The following is a 19,318-nucleotide window of genomic DNA, read 5'->3' on the forward strand; positions in this document are numbered from 1 at the left end:
CACATGGGGGTTTCCAACCAGACTTATGGACTGAAGACAGACTGAGAGGAGTGGGTTAAGGATGGTTTTGAGATGGCCAATATTAGGCATTTTTCTCTTGCTCTTTTTTTTTTTCTCTTGATACACTGTTCTCTCACTCAGCCCTTTCTGCCTCAGCAGACAGATTGCTTGGCCTTGGATGGAGTGAGTGTGTTCGAGAAGAGGGAGAGTTAGAGGAGGGAGATAGAGAGAGACTTTGCCCTGATTTATGCCCTGTTTCTAGGCCATGGCCTTCATATAACACCCTGCAACTTCCAATCTTCCTGTCTTCTGTCTGTAATGTTTAAGGAGTGAATGTTACTAAAATGCCATAAAACATATCACATCATCGCTGCACAGCTACATGTGTGTGTGTGAACCAGCTTCACATGCTTGTACGCGTCCAAACAGCTCAAATCTTTTTGTTGTTACCATTAACAGTTAACCGTCGCACAGTAAATACACTTTTAAACCCCATTAGGTCTCTTGGGAACCAAAACTGGAAACATTCTTTGAAATTCCCTACAAAGAGAGAGAACATTGGATGTCCCTGACTGCAGAAAAATGCTGTTTACTCTCTTGCTCACACTACTCACCCTGCTGTGGCCCCATTGGCTGTCAGCGGGGCCATTCATCCTGGGAGGAGCCAATGAGCGATAGGCCCTGGCTCCGAGCTCGGCCAATCGGAGCGCACGGAAACGCTGACATTGAGGGAGACGCTGGGAATAGCTGGCCGGTGTTTATGGGCTCCTGCCTGGCTGACAGAAAGCAGAACCCCCGACGGGAGAAAAAAAAGCAATTAGGCAATTACACCATCTAGGCCTATAAGGATCCCACATCACACTGTTTTCTTAGCCTCTTCGCGGGCCGATAAGGGACAGCCGCCGCCGCAAGCCGAGGCAGAGCTGAAATATTATCACTGGAAGGACCTGCGGAGGATGGCGGAGAAGAGGAATGGGGAAGGGAAGAGGAATGGGGGAAAGGCTGCATGGCCGAGAGGGATAAGAGGGGGAAAGAGAAGGAAGAGGTTTAGAGGCAAGAAGGGCAGAAGGCAATGGAGAGGGAAGAGGTATGAAGAAGAGAGAGAAAGTGAGGGATAGGGTTCAGAGAGGGGATGACGGGGGAAAGCGAGGGAAGAGGTTCAAGGAAGAAGGATGAGGAGAACAGGGGGTTAGAGGCTGAAGACTGGATGGCGGATGGTTTGCTCCCAGCAGGAGTGATTAGTATCCACTGAACTCTCTGATTAACTTCGAACTCTCACTGGAAAGTCTGAATGGTGGTAATGATGGGCTCACCTCTCGCTAATTATGCTAAGTTTAAAAGCCATCCATGATGCCAGATCAGATCAGCTGACAGCAGGGATCTTAGCCTTTCACCATATCTTATTACAGTTCATCCTAGCACCTCTCATTAAATGAAGTGAATTCCTTATTTATGCAACTCTATTCACCTATATGGCTAAAATGACACAAACTGTGGCTTTATGCTCATTGTTCAGAGGGCTTAAGTTTCTTGTGTAACCAAAATAATATAATAACATATAAGCACATTAGCGCCTCAGCGTTAGAATAGAACAACTCTATTTTCTCTAATGCTGTGGTGATATATTACAGTAAGTCATGCTGTGACTGTGGGAGCCAATCAAAGCACAGCAGAGCAATGTTACTAGGTAACAGAAAAGTTCCTATTGTTTTGCTTAGGTATGTGACTGATGCTATGGCTATACAGCACACAATATATGGTTTTTAATATGATTACCTCTTTTTATTAAAGGGAAGAAGGTTATCCATAACTTATCATTAACCCATAGGAGGAAATGAGACACTGCAGCGATGGAAAACAGTTATAGATGAAGTGGAAGTTCTGAGACTGATTCCTGTTGCATGTTTACCCAAGCGGGGGAGGGAGGAGAGGAAAAATAAAACATTGCAGATCTTAATTGGGTGGTCAGTAAGTACAGTGACATAAGATGGAGCCTGTTGCAGCAGAACTTGCTAAACAACTTATTCATTTTTTTGTTTTTCATTGCATGTTGCTATATTAAACAGTGTACAGCAGAGAGTAATGTCAGGGCAGCAGGGAGGCTACATATGTTGAGTCATGCTATTGCTGTGGATGCTGAGTCACAGGATCAAAGCTGAAGCAGGCCACGGAGGCTTGTCTCTCAGCCTGGACCCACCAGAAACCATCCGTCTAACTGCTATGAGGAGCGGGACACCTGGGTGGTCCGGCCTCTCTCTCTCTCTCTCTTTCTCTCTCTTTCTCTCTCTCACTCGCTCTCACATTCTCTCCATACATCTTTTCTTACCTCTTCTCTCTTTCATTTGTTCCTTCCCTCTTTCACACTCTCATTCTCCTTCCTTTTCATTCTCTTCATTCTTCTCTCTTTCTCTCCCCCCCCCCCCCCTCTCTCCTTTCAACCATTCCTTTGACAAGCACGCCTCTCCAACGAGCAAACGCTGTTATAATAACGCTGATAAAAAGCCATAAACAGTTTTCTTTCCCTCTCCCTTCGGTGCTCCTTCATTTTCTGCCTCTCCTCTGCTTCCTATCGTCCGATTCCCTCTGTTTCGAAGCCAGTTCTTCTCCCTTTAAGTATGCCATTGAGAGACACATGAGGTCCTCAAAGACCATTTCAAAACTAATAAACAATTGTCAAGTGAGAGGGAAAGCAGAGAGAGCATTGGCCACTTTAAAAGCACATCAAAGGCCAGGGGAGGAGAGGCATGAGGATGGGAAAACATGGACAGATGACGACGCACGTGCACGCTCACACACACACACAAACACACACACACACACACATATACACACAAAAGCACGCGCATACATGCATACACACCGAAAGCTAATTGTGTGAACTCGCACTGCGGGTCAGAATAATGCCCATAATTTCTCAGGACAGGTGGATGACTGGAAAGGAGAGAAAAAAAAAAAAAGAAGAATTCTCCTCTCTCACCTCTACATTCTCTCCATCCCTCCCTCCCTCCCTGCCTCCCTCCCCCCTCACTTACCCTCCCTGTCACTGCTGGAGGAGCCAGGCTGGCTGAGACGGAGGGAGCCAACCCTCCGTGGGTGGAGGCGGGGGAGGAGGAGGGAGAATTGGGAGGGGAGGGAGATAAGTCGACTTCACAGCCCGTGACATAAATCACATCAAGACATGACAGTAGGACACTGACCAGGACCGCTGATAAAACTCAGCAGGGAGGGAGGGAGGGAGAGAGAGAGAGAGAGAGAGAGAGAGAGAGAGGAGGAGAAGCCCTTTCAGGTTATTATTACCCCCCTCCAAACGATCAGCGGCCACTAATGAGCGGGTCCACAGTGGGCCCGCGGTGGACCCTCCTGCGCTGTGAGTGGGTGGCGTTGTTGAACACAGCTGTCTGCCTCCGCTGCCCTCCGTTTTAACAAGGAGGCCGACTGTGTTGTTGTGATGAAGAGGCGATGCAAAAACCTCATGAGCTCATCTTCGGGGGGGAAGATATACGATCTGTGAGATGATGAGTTGCTTTGGGGAAACGGGTGTTGATTGATACAGATGCTCTGTGTAATTGGGTTAGGACAAGCGAGGCCGCTCCTGCAACAATATTTTGACTATAATTTATGTGACATTAATCATCTTGCGCTCTCATTTTAGCGCACTCTATTTTCAAGAGGCCATTGTCAGTTTTCAATAACACTCACTTCACAAGCGCATAAATCAAACAGTAATTCTTCGCAGTTTTAACCTGCTTTGAGTGCCAGATAGGTGCTGCTTCACCACACAAGGACAATATAATAACTGCCATAAAGTATAGACAATCTCAGAAAACATTTTAATGTCAACTTAGTGTACTATTCTGTGACTGACAGCTTATTTAACACTGTCCGGATTGTCCCGGCTATCTGATACTCCGAGCAAGTTTAAACAAACGCTAAGAATTACTTGCACGTATGTTTGGTTCAGGCACTCGTCAGACTGACACCGCACTCTGTCTTGGTGTTCTCTCTCTCTCTCTCTCTCTGTGGACTTTCCTCCAGCTTCTGTCCTCTCACCCTCCTGTGGGCACAGTGAAAGAATGGGGATTCGTAAACTGTTTGACGGCCCCGCGTTTCTGCCGCGGGGCTTAGGTGAACTGTTTACCCGAACGGCTAATTCGTTACAAAAACGAAACGTCGCTTTGTATACCGAAACGCCCTCCGTCTTTCGCAGCGGGCCCCTGCATCGCCGCGACAGCCACTAAAAGCCAAGCAGAGTGCGGCGATGATAAATGAACAGCACGTCACGTTGAGGCCTTGTGACTAATACATGCAGGGCCATGATTTCATTGTTTCTTTTTCTTCCCCCCCCCTGATCCATACGCCTATTCAATGAGCAGGCAGCCATGAGAAATCCCTGCTACAGATAGGCTCCTAGACTCTGGGCAATGAGTCATCAAGCCTGTATCACAGAGTCAATAAAACAGCGCGAGTTTGCCCTGTGTGTGTTTTATATTCACAGCGTCTCACTTGAAAAGCTGTCATAAAAATCATAATTGTGATGACTTTAGTAACTGCCTTGGAAACCCAGCTGAAGATTTATTGTTGTCATTCAGCGGAGTCGACGGGGTAATGTGTGCACGCACGTGTTGCGTGGGAAAACGTGCAGGCACACACGCAATGTGCAAAGTATGTGTGTGTGTGTGTTGGAGAGATTGTATTCTGAGAAACAAAGAAGAAAGAGTCAGACAGAGAAAGAGAGGCTAATTCTGATGGTTAATATGTTTTATGGGCTCGGATCCAGCCTGAGCCAGCTGAAGGCTACCTGTAGATTTCTCCAACTGGGTCCCGAGATGAAACACAGTTCAAGAATTCACTGTAAGCCCACAGTCCCCTTGCAGGCCTTATCAGAGAGCTGTGATGTAAGGCTGGAGCTTGCTCTCCGAATGGTAAAACCCTCACCGTGGGACATGAAAGCAAACAGGAATGAGCGCGTCGTGCTGGCCAGACTCGCAGTCTTTGCTGCTGGAGATAGCGGCCGGCTGGAACAGCAAAGCCGACCGAAGCCGGTTCGACCCTCCCGAGCTCGAACCTGGAGCCGCTGGCTGGTATAGTGCTGTGCGTACAGCGAACACACACTGGGTGATGTATGGAGTGAAGAGAGAATGGAAATTCAAGGAGGAGTGAGAGGTGTGTGTGTGAGAGAGAGAGACGGAGAGAGAGAGTATCATGATAGAGGATGTGTGGTTGTCTGTCTGTGCATGCGTGTGTGAGTGTAAGCATGATTGCGTGTGTGTGTGTGTGTGATGTATTTGGGTCTGGGTCCCCCTGGGCAGTGGGGCCTGCTGCCTGTCAGGGTGAGTGGCCTTATCTTCCCCAAACATTTACTTAACCCTTTGTCTTACAGGGCCCAGGACAATGAGACAGGCATGAGGAATCCCAGCGCACACACACACACACATACACACACACCTACACACACACACACACACACACACACACACACACACACACACACACACACACACACGCGGATGGACAGGCTGCTTGTTTTTTGATACCCGACCTCCCTGATTACACGGGCTGTCTCCACCCTGCCCCGCACACGTACCGGCCATACTTCACCCCATATAGAGATTAATACCAATCAGTCATCCCGTACGTCTAAACCTGCCTCTCACACACACTCACACATACTGTATCTTACACTATATGAACCCTCTATCCTCACAGGCTCTCATACTCCTCACTTACTGCCCCACATGTGTGCAGAACCACACACTCAGCCTCACACACACATTTCCACAATACATAGTTTTTACATGTATCCTCCTCGCTCTCTTTTACATGCACTCAGATGGGTGCAGAAGCTCCCTTATTAATTCCCTTATTAACACAAGAGTTTTCTTAAGATGATTTGCTTTGCACTGTCAAAAAATATCCATCTTAACAAGTCATATGTGACTTAAAATCACTTCTTCAGTTGTTTCCATGATGAATCAAGTGACATTTGTGACATTTCCTTGATACTAGTGAAGTGATTTGCCTCATTCTGCCTTATTCCATGATGTTGACAGTTGTTGAAAATTCCTGAAACAAGTGAGACTGTATGGGAAGCAAGTGGTTATTTTTTTCAAGAAAAATAAGATTTTAAGAAGTTCAAAGCCACCAAGCCACCAGGACTGATTACTGAACTGATCCCTTCATATTAACATCCCCATCTTCCCCTTATGTACTCACTTTGTACATTTGCACTGAAGCTGTATCATATTCAGCTCTCTAATATAAAATGGTAGTATACAGTGTTTTGTTCTTCCCCTGCCTGTACATCCCATAACATTTTGTTTTGTTATATTGAAGTAAAAGCTATAGGTATGTAATCAACTTGATGATTATAAGACACCGTTTGATGTAATTGGACCATTCGTCTGACTGCCTCCATCTCTTGTTCTGGCCGAGCCGGCTGCAAGTATTTATTTCTTCTTTGCATTTGAGCCACTCTTCTTCTAGTCTGCCGTAAACACAGAGTTATCTATGTGCGTTTAGCTGATGTATGGGAAGAATGCAGCAATCAGCCTTTGTCTTTGTGTCAGCTGAGAGGTAGTGGGGTGGGGTGGGGTGGGGGGTTAAAGTAAGTGTGTGTATCAATGTGTGTGTGTGTGTGTGTGTGTGTGTATGTGTGTGTGCATGTGTATCTGTCTGCATGTGTTCATCCACAGCTGGAAAGCCTGAGGTAGAGACAGATAGAAAATGGAGAAATAGATATAAAGAGATATAGGAGAGTTTACATATATACATGAATATACACAGGTATGTGTGTATGTGTGTTTGTGTGTGTGTTTATGTAGGCTCTGTGAAGCGTAACAGTGTTTCTGAAGAAGAAGAAGAAGAAGGAGGAGGAGGAGGAGAGGCGAGGATGATTCTGATCTCAGAACAAAGTCAAACTTCTGCTAATTCCTTTGTGTTCATTTTATGGTCCTTCAACTAACGACCCAATCACTGAGCAGCTCTTCATCCCTGGCAGCCCTGAGTGTGTGTGTGTGTGTGTGTGTGTGTGTGTGTGTGTGTGTGTGTGTGTGTGCTCATCCCTCGCTGGCAGGCCTGAGGTATTGCAGCAGAGCGGAGTAAAGCACTTCTCTGAACTCTTGATCCCAAATGGAAGATGAGTGCACTGAGAAAAGGAGAGAAAGAAGAAATGGGGGGAGAAAAAAAAGAAAAAAAAAAGAGAAAAAAAAGTGACATAAAATACTTCCCGCTCTGCGCTCACTCTTCTGTCTTATCAAACAAATCTTGATTAAAAATATTTCACCAAAGGAGAATTTGGGGGGCGGATCTATAAATCTTTCTTTCTTTCTTTCTTTCTTTCTTTCTTTCTTTCTTTTTTCTTTCTTTCTTTCTTTCTTTCTTTCTCTCTTTCTCTCCCTCTGTATTTTTTAGTCTCTTTCCCGCCCTCTCTCCTCTTTATCTCTCAATTCAATTCAATTCAGTGACTTTATTGTTATGAATCTTTATATGAAACAATATTGCCAAAGCAGTTTACAGCATGCAAATTTTCAAAAATAGTGAATCCGAACCATATTGAGATGATAAATTCTCTCTCTCTCTCTCTCTCTCTCTCTCTCTCTCTCCTTCAGTAACCCGACAGCTCTACTTGGCTAAACCCGCTGCAGCCAGTCAGTCTTTGGTCTGCGCATTCTTCCCCCGTGAAAATCAATGAAATAAATAGGGTGCATCTCGGTGCAGGAAGCAGAGGGGAGGCTGCGCTGCGGGTTATCCAGAGTGCACATTCAGAAGCTCAGACAGAAACAGACGACCCAGAGAGATGGATGAAGCTGGAGCCAAAGAGAGAGAGAGAGCAACGGACAGAGAGCGAGAGAGAGAGAGAGAGGGAGAGAGACGGAGGGAAGAGAGGAATTGACAGAGGGAATAGTTCAGAGTGGGGGAGAGAGAGAGAGAGAGACAGATGAAGGTAAAAGGAGACTGGGGAAAGAGTCCAGGCGATGAACTTAAAAAGGACAAGGAGGAAGCTTACTTAAGAGTCCAGAGGAGAAAGGAAATGTGCAAAGGAGTGTTAAGAAACAGGCGGAAAAGAGAGACGTGAAGGTGAAGATCGGAACAAGAGGAGATCAAGGAAATTGACCGAACAGAAGGGCCACACCAGCAGACAGACAGACAGAGCGAGAGACGTATAGTCAGCAGAACGGAAGATGAGACCATTAAAAAGACATATGTGTACAATAGAGAATCATCTTCTCTGAGATGAACACAAGCCTATACTGACGGCAGGCAGTAAAGAGACAGAAAGAGAGACGGGAGGCAGGGATAGATGGAAAGAAAGAGAAAGAAAGAAAGAAAGAAAGAAGGGGGGGGGGGGCAGCAGGGAGAGATAATGGAGAAGAATGAGAGAGAGCTCCACATGCAGAGCTTTACGATGGCCATAATGATCATTATTTAGTGCAGCGCTTAGGTGCAGGGGCGGAGGCAGCGGGGATGACTTCACCGACCGGAGCTTCATCAGAAGATCAAACACACAAGCCACTGGCAGCACACTGCGCGCGGCTTAACTCGGATGATGTATCTTCAAAGTCGGAGCGCGGCAGAGAATACGCAAGGCAAGGCTGTTTTAATTGTGCGAAGGCGACAGCGAGGGTTTATGCAAGAGGGAGAAGCCCAGTGGGTTTCCCTGCCATAGTCATGCAGTGGCCTCGTTGTGTCCCATCATCAAATTGTCATCTTGCCCCGTATTTAAGTCATAATCCATGATATTTTCATGTAAATAAATCTGCTACTAGCTACTGGCTTCACCAATTGGTATACAATAGTGATTCAACCTATAGCCAGTTCGTGAAAGCGTTTACATCCAGTGTCTGGTAGGTCTTTCCCAGGAAAAATCCTCTGGTGCACAGGAATGCGTTTTAGCAGCAGCAACAGCAGTTTGTTTGGAATAAACAGAAGAAGAGCTGGGTAGTTAGCATGAGCAGTGATAGCCACCATGGCTGAGCAGACAAAGAACAGAGCGCCACCTACAGAAACTCAAACTGCATCGACAGAAAATCCAAGGAAAAAGACGTCAATCACCTGTCAATCATCGTTTGATTGGCAGGTGATCTCTGGAACAGGATTTCAAGGATAACCACTTCAACAATTACAGCCTTGTATTTTTGAAAAGATGCAATGGAATTAACAATGTGCTGTCAGGACATATAGCAAAGGGCCGTTACATTCTGATTTAAGTAAAAACTGAAGATACAAAGTTCTCACATGACAGAAGTATTTTTTCAGATTAACCTTTACACGCTCGTACACTGAGATTCCAAAGCGAGAAATATTGTCAGACACAGAAATATAATTCTAATTTTATGGTGGGTGGAATGGTTGCTGCAACGACAAGCCAAGAGTGGGGAGGATTAAATGTTACATTCTGGCATATTGTCAAAATGGAGCCGGCTGCAAGTTGCCAAGACATCCTCATGCCAATAAAGCTTTCTGCTTACAATATCATTCTCACACGTTCATGTTCTCACACTAGCACAAGAGGTTTTTTTTTTTTTTTATATTTGGGAGACTCAGGTTTAGCTGTACCTTTTTCAGCCCAGGAGACAGATTCAAGGTAAGGAATCACAACGTGGAACCCGATGAAAAAATACATACAAGTGATGAGTTTCCTTATATATATTTACATTATATATGCTGTATGTGACACCGACTCTGATGACATGATTCCTGACATGAAAACAAAAGCAAATGTTACAGTTATTTGCTTTCTTGAAACCTCGTATGACTCCGTAACATATTTAGAGAATGTGATCATCATCAGTGATTGAGAAATGTTGGTAACATTCTTTTGGATTTCTATCTTTTTGGAACGAAACCATGAGAGTATTTTTGTAATGCGGGGGGACCCGTTAGAAACTGTGGGCCCTGACCCTCAGTTTGAGAAACACAGCTCTGGAGTTCCTGTGTGGAAAAAAAACACAGTCTTGTTGGACTGTCTGACGGAGATCAGGCAGTAGTCCATCTCTGATGAGTCACTGACCTCCAGGCCAAACAGGAGGTGATAGTGTGTGTGTGTGTGTGTGTGTGTGTGTGCATGCATGAGTGTGTGTGTGTGTTTGTTAAAAATACCAGCAGACCCTTGGAGCCTCTGCGCCGGCCGTCTCTGACGCCACCCTGACACCGACTCCGAGGTGGCGCTCTGGGAACCGTGGCAACGCCCACTCTGGAGGGCTGTACCTGGCACACATCACTCTGCACCTCACACACACACACACACACACACACACACACACACACACACACACACTCGCTCTCTCTCTCTCTCCTCTCGTTTTCTGACTCCCCCTCTCTCTCTTACACATTCTCTCTCACTCCCTCTCACATCTTCTGCCCTTACCTTCTCTCCTCCTCACCCGTCTATCCATCATTTTTATCCACCCGTCTTTCTGTCCTTCATCCCTTTCCCCCCTTTCTCTCCATCCCTCCCTCCTCCATCCAAATGGTGGGAACCCAGCATCTATTTGTAGCGCAGGTTTTTCCAAACAACTGCTCTTGGACATTGAGCAACAGTGTCGTACCAGGAAGCGTGAACAAAGATGGATACATCTGGACTTTTACGTTTTACACATTTAGCTGACACTTTATTCAAGACCAAATTATAATGAATACAACGCTAGAATAACCTCCCTTCATTTGCATACACTCTCTGCATCTGTCCTCCGCTCTTTCACTCTCACCATCTCCTTCCCATCATCTCTTCCTACAGCCTACTGCAGGCCACCTATGTAAAAAATGACATTTTTATGCATTTTAATGCTAAAATCTCTCTTGTCAAATGGTAAAAATGTAGTTCGGATGCGGATCTCTGAGTTACCCAACATGTAAATATAGTGTCAAAAAGGTAGAGATAATATCTGTAGTCATTTATTATGAATTTTTGCCATAAGATCATATTGTGAAACATTTCTGCTCATTTGGGTTGACGTTGAGGAGGGCCTGGCCTGTCAATCAAATGCTTGCTAGGTTCATATAAGCGGCACTGGCTGAGCGAGGTATAGTTTGGTAGGTGGGTGACTCTTTGACCTCTTGTTGAAAGGTGAACCTATAGAGAGGCGGGTCAGAGCCAGCGGGTCAGAAAGCATTGTTGTCCTGCGTGAGGAGGGGTGTCAGCAAACATGTTCTACTCTGACCCTACAACACAGGGTAAACTAACCACACACACACACACACACACACACACACACACACACACACACACACACACACACAGAGAGAGAGATAGAGATGTTTTTCACACAGAGTTGTTACCAAATAAATACAGAGCCTTAACATAAAGAAGGTAGTCTTGACTTTCAGCAACAGCAGTTAGATTTTACATTACAAATATGGCTGCTGACGGACAAAGTGACTGTTGTGGGGATTGAGTCTGTGACCTTGGGGTTGCAGGACAGTCTCTTTAACCACTAGACCACCTGCATTAAAGGCCGTTTCCCTTGTTGTAAGTCTGATCTAGTTTGGTTTGGTCTGACCTCACCACCCATTCTTTTGGAAGACAATCAAAGACTGAACTTAAAAGCCTTCAAGATGCAAAGGAGCAAGACAAACAGTCCGCCTCAGATCTCCCGCTCTTGTTGCTCCTCCTCTCCTCCCCTCTCTCTCTATCTACCTCTATACCTTTCCCTCCCTCTCTTTCCCTCCGTCTTCTCCTTTCACCGAGCGTAATCCTCAATCCTTCCATTTTCTCTCTCCTCCCCTCTCTCTCCTCTTTTATTGCTCTCTCTCTGTTCGTAGATCTTCTCCTCCTCTCATCAACTCCTCTCTTCACCCATTCCATTCTACCCCTCCTCCCTCCTCCTCTCCCTGCCGTCTCCTCTGTAAACTCTACCCCCCCTTCTCGCCCTCCGTCCCTCATCTGATGGTGATGGAGAGAGGAGCGAGAATGGGGGGGGGGGGGGGGGGGGGGGCTGGGGGGGAGGGAGAAGAGGAGGAGAAAAAGGGGTGTGTGTGGGTGTGTGTGTGTGTGTGTAAGAGAGGGGAGGGCCTGTGGGGGTTGAGTAAGCCTGGACTTGACCCCTGCTTTCTGGGCTCCGAGTAGTCTCCTCTCCACCCTGGGCCAATGACGGATGGAGAGACAGCTCGGCACACACACACACACACACACACACACACACACACACACATTCAGGCCTGCACACACAAGCAGGGAGAGAGTGACCTCCTTTTACTCCGCTACACTCCCACGTGTAAAATACAGATAGCACCCATCCGTGTATTAACTCTGAAACACACACACACACACACACACACACACACACACACACACGCAGAGTTTCTGCCTTGGAAATGGGAGACGTGAAATCATGTGATGGATGTCCATTTGGGCGCCTGCTAACAAATCCATCTGTCTTTACATCAGTTTGCATCCACATGTACGCGCGTACAATGCCTTTGACTAATGCCTGATACAACACACGTATGCACATGTATCTGTGTGTACGTGTGTGTGTGCATCCACACGTTAGGAAATATATGTCCTTTCTCATGCCGGTGACTAATGCCCGATACATCACACCTATCTGTCTTCCCCTGGGTTCAGACCAACAAGATGAACTACAGTTGGGCTCCCTCCTTTCAACAGCCGTAAGCCGAGCGTAGGGGGAGGAGGCCGCCTCAACAGACAGACAGACAGACAGACAGGACAGGACAGACAGGACAGGACAGGACAGGACAGGGGGGTCACAATAAAGAGAATACCAGCCATTTTTTCCTCTAATTCCCATTCACCACCAATCTGGACCAGGACCCGAAGTGCCCAACATGAATCTTACGGAGCTTACAGGAATCCCACAGAGCCGCCCGTGCCAGCTGACGATAAATATGGCTTCGGTGTATATAGTATACACACACACACACACACACACACACACACACAGACAGTAAGACACAGGACAATCGTGAGCTGGCGATGGGTGCTTAGGGGCTGGTTTGTGCTATGGAGACGGTGCTTTGGGGTGCTACAGAGCTGCGGAGCTAGGTGTGAGCCAAACGTCTCTGAAGGATGATAAATCAACTGTGCGGGAGTGTGTGTGTGTGTGTGTGTGTGTGTGTGTGTGTGTATGAGGGTTTTCTTGATCATCTGAAATAACAATGGAAGAGAGATTTGTGCGTTTGTGTGTGTGAACAAGAGGCTGCGCGAGCGTCGGTATGTAAAAACTGGAGGATGGTTTCTCTATTGATTTTCCCTCAAGGCAACATTTGGGCCGACCCCTCCCCCCATCCCTCCACCCTTCTTCTCCCCCCCATCTCTCCCTTTCCTGTAACCTTTTTCTCTCAAGGAAACAATCAGACTCACGGCCGCGGAAGTCATCGTTCTCGGGTGTCTCCGCGCAATCCATCACGCCGTTGTTTTCTGTCTTATTTTAGGCCCCGCTCTCGGGCCTGTCCGGTTGTTGTGTTTTGTGCTTTTCAGCCTAAAAATGGAAGAATAAGTCTGCGAATAGATCCAGTCTGGGCTAACGGCTAATAATACCAGTGGATTGTGTGATTCATGTTCTTTGCACAGGGGAAAACAAATATAGGTTGAGCTGCGTATGTCATGTCCGCCTGTGGAGTTGTGTTTCAGAGTTTCTTTCTTTCTTTCTTGCTCTCTCTCTCTGTCTCTCTCTCCCTCACACAAGTATTCCAGGGGCAAGGTCACCAGACAACATGAAACATTTCCCACTATGTATGCTCTCTGCTGCTGGATCTATGCAGTATTGCTGTGCAGGGTGAGTACTGTTGACTCTAGATAAGAATATGAATGAACCATGTATAGCTGGAGTGGGTGACAGCAGCACTGGTTCACTGTGCCCCTCAAACAACCTGTCGCCCCTGTATTAGCTTGCCTGGGTTGGGCTTCTGAGCTATATAGCTGGGCCGGACCATATGGATAGTCTCAGGTTAGTGCTGTTTGTCTTTTCCTTCAACGGGCTATATGGGATTTTGCTATTTTGTATATGTTGATCCAGTTGACTGAAATAGCTACTGTAGAATAAGATCTCTATGAGACGTTCTAGAACACATAGAAAACAAAATAAAGTGGCCATTTGTTTCTGTTTCAGTGAATACCTAGACAAAACTAAAAAGACAATTTAAAGGTAGTTTAACACTAGAAAGGCGGATGGATTTTGGGGGTAAAAGAGAAGATCAATAAGCCTTTAACTGAAGGGGGTAAATGTATTTATAGCTGCTATTTCCTGGCATGATTTTGAAAAACTTACATACACATAGAATTGTACATAGAAACAAGGTCTAAGAAAAGTCAAGGAGGGAGATTTTGAATGCTGGGATATTGCAGGTCTGAAATTCAAAACAAGAGTCAGTTCACCTTGGCTTGGCCTTTCTAGTGTTAAGTGAAAGGTACAGAATTTAAACACTTGGTCAGTGCAGATTTGATTTTGCTTATCTACTGTTTATTATGACGCTCTATTGATCCTTGTAGGGAGATTTTCTCTTGCCCCGTCCATAGGGAGGTCAGAGGTCAGAACCACACCACTGGAGCTGGTAGGGCTTCAGTGTCTTATTCAGTGTGGATGCTTACTGACACAGAGGTTTGAACCCTTCTTTAGTTGAAGAATGGTTACAGTCATATTACAAAGGATTAAAAAGAAAAATGAATATTCTCCTCATAATATCTCACAAATACTTCTGAAATAACATCGGGCAGGTAATCCCGGTTATTGCACTGAGAGTGAGGTTAATGAGTAGGAGGGAGAGATTGGGAGGTGAGGAATGAGCAGCATGGCATGGGGAGCAGAACAATGCTGATCTCACCTCAGAGAGGAGCGGGACAATGGTGAGAGATCAGACACCTCCGTGACCCCAGAGCAGGGTCACATAGAACCACATGACAGCCATTCCTAAACACCAATAACAGTGACTTCAATATATAACTCCAAAAAGATTTTTTACTTATACTGGTTGAAATGAAATCATTATCTAAATGACTCCATTAATCATTAAATCGAGTTGATCGTTCAATATTTCTGAAACATAAAAAATCCAGGTTGTAAAATCAACCCGTGACTTAAGTTACCTAACATCACTTAAAGAAATACTATAAATTGTTTTAATTTTGTGCTATTGATGTTTTTATAGTAGGTGTCACTTTTTTCTAATGAAGGATATCTCATTTTTCTCATAATTTGTCCAATGTATTGTGACAAATTAATTTAAATATAGCATAGGTCTAGCATCAAGCATCATCACAAATATGTGTATCTTTAAATTTGTGTTTAGCACCTGTTGAGGAGCAATAGTGTCGCCTAGATGTAACTGTGTGTGTGTGTGTGTGAGTGTGTGTACCACCCCCAGGCTAGATGTACTTTGGTTTATGGAGTCCTTGTTGTATTGCGACCTTTGCCCCGCTCGTTCCTTGACCTTGCGAGGTCGTGTTCTTGAAGGTGCGGTGTGTTTTTGTCACTGTGCGTGCCATGGCTCCTGGTGACACACACACACACACACACACACACACACACACGTTTGTTCTTACTATAAAAGAATGAACTCCCACTTTTTTTGGAAATAAATTAGAGGTTTAGGTGAAAAGCTTCATGATTTTTTCCACCATACCGTGCATAATATTAGTTTATAAATAGTTGAAATGCTTGTACTTCTTATAATAAAAATGTTATATGAATGACTCACTTGTTTGAGTTGCAGACCTAATAACTTCCCATTGTAACATAATTAGTTAATAGTCATTCATGAAAGTTAAACACTGATGTTTCTTATTACTGCTCAGAAACAGATGTGCCACTGCAAAGGAGCTCATCAGGGAATAGAATAGTAAATCACAATAGAATGGGGTTCCTGGGGTGAAACTAACCACATACCTACATACAGCCTGCCCCCCTGTTGCCTACTTCTGCCCCCCCACCCCCCATCCCCCCCCACACACACACGCACACACACACACACACACACACACACACACCATCCTAAGCACATAGCTGCAATATTCCTATCTTCTCACATGGGATCAGCTCCAAATCATGGCAACATGAGGTCCTTTGCAGAAGCGTTCAAAATACTATAGCAACCATAACCGACGCCCTGTTGGAAGACTGCTGAGGCTTAGTGGAAGACACTGTTTGGCCCGCTGGTGAACCTATATGAACACTCCTCTATGAGGGTCAATATAAGCGAATGTATGACACCCATTTCAGTTTGCCTTTCATGCACTTTAAAATAAGAAAGTTGTCTGATTTGTGTCTGATTGAGGCTGTGGTCTTCGTCTTTTCTGATAATTCTTTTGTTTTTTCTCCTTCATGTGCATTTTTACAATTTTAAAATTTTTGGAAGTCTATAAAAAGATTTCTTCTCCGCCATTTTTTGTGCCTTATTGAAACCATGGTCTCCCAACATGGCCGCTAGGGGCGTCTAGAATGCTTCTGCAATGCCTCAATAATATGAATGTACTTTTAGAGCATTCATAAACATGCTTAATTCAGTCTTTCACTCTTTCTGACTGTGGGTCAATACATGTTCTGTACTATTTCATCTCCTTTCGTACTGAATCACTATAGGACTTTCACTGACAGACTTTTCTTATTTTAGTTCTTTTTCATGAGGGAGATGATTTTCAGAGCTATGAGCATAACCAGAGGTGTCACAGAGCCTGTGTCTCCTGTGATGCTTTGCAGTTTGAGCTGAGTTTAAATTCATTCTTAGTTTTTTAGACATTATCTCTGCTGTCCTGAGGAAACAGTGGACTGGAGCCCAGGATCCCTCTCCGGGCTCCGAGACGCCACAACACACGGCCAGTGATTAGAGCTGTGCAGAGCAACACATCCCACAAGGAGAACGTCACACTTTGGCGAGGAGAAGGGGAAAAAAAAGTCTCAATTCACATACACAGTATTAAAAAGCGCACATAAATACACACACACACACACACACACACACACACACACACACATTTCTGCTCCTGACACACAGAGCGATGGATAGGGCCTTAGGGGGGAATCGCTGAACAGACAACCAGCGGAAGTTTTGATTTAAAGGCTGAATATTACTTGAATAAATGTCCGTGCCACCACCATCCCACACACTCTCTCACTCTCTGTCTGACACACACACACACACACACACACACACACACACATGCAGAGAGACAAAAGGCACTAACCCTAGAAGAACCACAGAGCGTTTAAAGACAATATCCTGTTTTGAAGTGTGGATGGAGGGAATAATTGAATGGAGCGGTCAAGGAGCAGGACCCTGGGAAAGACCGTCTGCAGCCGTAGACAAAGGAGAAAAAGCCATTCCTCACTATCGGCCGCCCCGCTCCCTCATATTATCGCTGGACTGTAGCCCTTTTCCTCCTTATCCAGCAAGTGAGCTGTTGCAGCACACACACACACACGCACACACACACACACACACACACACGTTGAGCTGTCTCGGTGCCGTCCAGGAAGACATAGTGCTGTAGAGAGACATGAGGGAAGGGGGAAATGCAGGACCCTCAGGAGCTGAATCACACGCACATATGCACACACACACGCAGCAAAAGAGAAACCATTCTCTTGAAGGATGGGATATAGAGTATGCGGCGCTCTGACACACCAAATTTAAAAATTATTACAGAAACACAACAATCATCGTGGCCTTGACACCGGCTTGACCCCGGCCTTGATGCTTTCAGGTCTAAATCAAACGCAAGGTTTCTGTCGTCAGCATCGTCTGTCATACCAAATAAATGTTTTAGCCTTAACCTAACAATAGTAAATTACATGTGCATGGCAGGAGCAGCCAAGGTGTACCGAGACAAGACAAAGTACAGCTACAAGGATGGAGAAAATATACTGTAGAGGGAAGAGGTTTAAATGCATAACTGTGCACTTACGCCTCGTTATGTAGTTCTCTCGGAGTGCTCAGTGTTTTAAGAAACAAGTTTTCATTGGCAAAGTAGTACGTACAGTCATTGTTTTTTTCCCCACTCTTGCTATAAAAAGGCTAAAGCAACACAAGGAGTCTGAAAGAGTGGGGGGAAGCCTGAGGCAGTTTTTCAAAGTCTGGGTTGGGATCCAAAGTAAGGTCATGGGAAGATCAGAATCGATCCCCAGACTATTCTGGAGAGAAGTTTGTATGACATCTCTGGTTATATTATTATGTTCCAAATCCCTGCAGCATAAGGTGAAAATGTAAAGATAACATAGACTAGTTTTATATTGTTACATTTTCAAATTAACCTGCACAATAGCTTGCAAAATTCAGTATCAGTGCCAGTGAACAAATGTGAAAATGTGGTTTGCCTGGGGGGGGGGGGGGAAAGTCTGAAAACCCCGAGCCGAGGAAGGGACAGGCTGCTGTGTGAGATAACATCGGGAATCCTCAAGGTTTCCTCCCCCTCTGCAACCCCTCCACCCCCCCCCCCACCCCAACCCAGTCACACTCCAGAGGTTTTACTGTGACGCGGCCATAATGAAGACACTAAATTCACAGGCAATTGAATGTAAACGCGGCCGTAAGAGCTCCTGATTGAGCCTGTGTCTCTGCGTGGAGGAGCTGTCTATTTAGCACTCAGAGCTTTGAAGGAAGGAGGCAGGGGCTGTTACAGCTGTGTGTGTGTGTGTGTGTGTGTGTGTGTGTGTGTGTGTGTGTTTGGGGATGGGGGGTGGTTTGGGTATTGACTTTGAGGCTATACAAGTATTGAGTTTATCTATATTCTGTCTATATAAGTGTTGTTTCAATATCCAGATATAACTTCCTAAACATCCATCTTAACAAGTTATTTAATCTGGCATTGAGTCTTAAAAATTGTATTTTTCTGAAAACAAGTGAAAAACTTGCCAATGGGTTGAGATAATTGCACTTACTTCCAATGTGGGTTCCCTTGTTTCAGGAATTTTCTAGAAACAAATTGTGCCAATATCTTGAAAGATATTTCATTATCCACTGGTATCAAGAAAATGACACTGGATTCAAGAAAATGCTTGAAACAAGTTGATTTGCACTGGAAACACTTGAAATTATTCCACCCCATTGGTGAGTTTTTTTCACTTGTTTTCTTTTTTTTATATTAGACTGAATAACATGTTAAGATGGACACTCTTTGCAGCACAGTCTCATTACAAACTACAGCTAGTGCTCCCATCCCGGCCTCAGAACATCCTCCTGTCCATTTAGTAAACTCACTTTGCTCGCTGCCTGACCAAATTCATATGTCTGCATCCTCACATCTCGCTGCAACAACCCTCTCCTCTCCCAGCAACAGATAAGAACAGCAGCAACTTGGCCAACAGTCATAAAGCGGCTCAGTGTCGGTGCAGCGGAGCCTGGATGTCGCCGTGGGTGCAGTAAAGCA

The sequence above is a fragment of the Centroberyx gerrardi genome, chromosome 14 (genome assembly GCF_048128805.1).
Source record: "Centroberyx gerrardi isolate f3 chromosome 14, fCenGer3.hap1.cur.20231027, whole genome shotgun sequence".
Classification (NCBI taxonomy): domain Eukaryota; kingdom Metazoa; phylum Chordata; class Actinopteri; order Beryciformes; family Berycidae; genus Centroberyx; species Centroberyx gerrardi.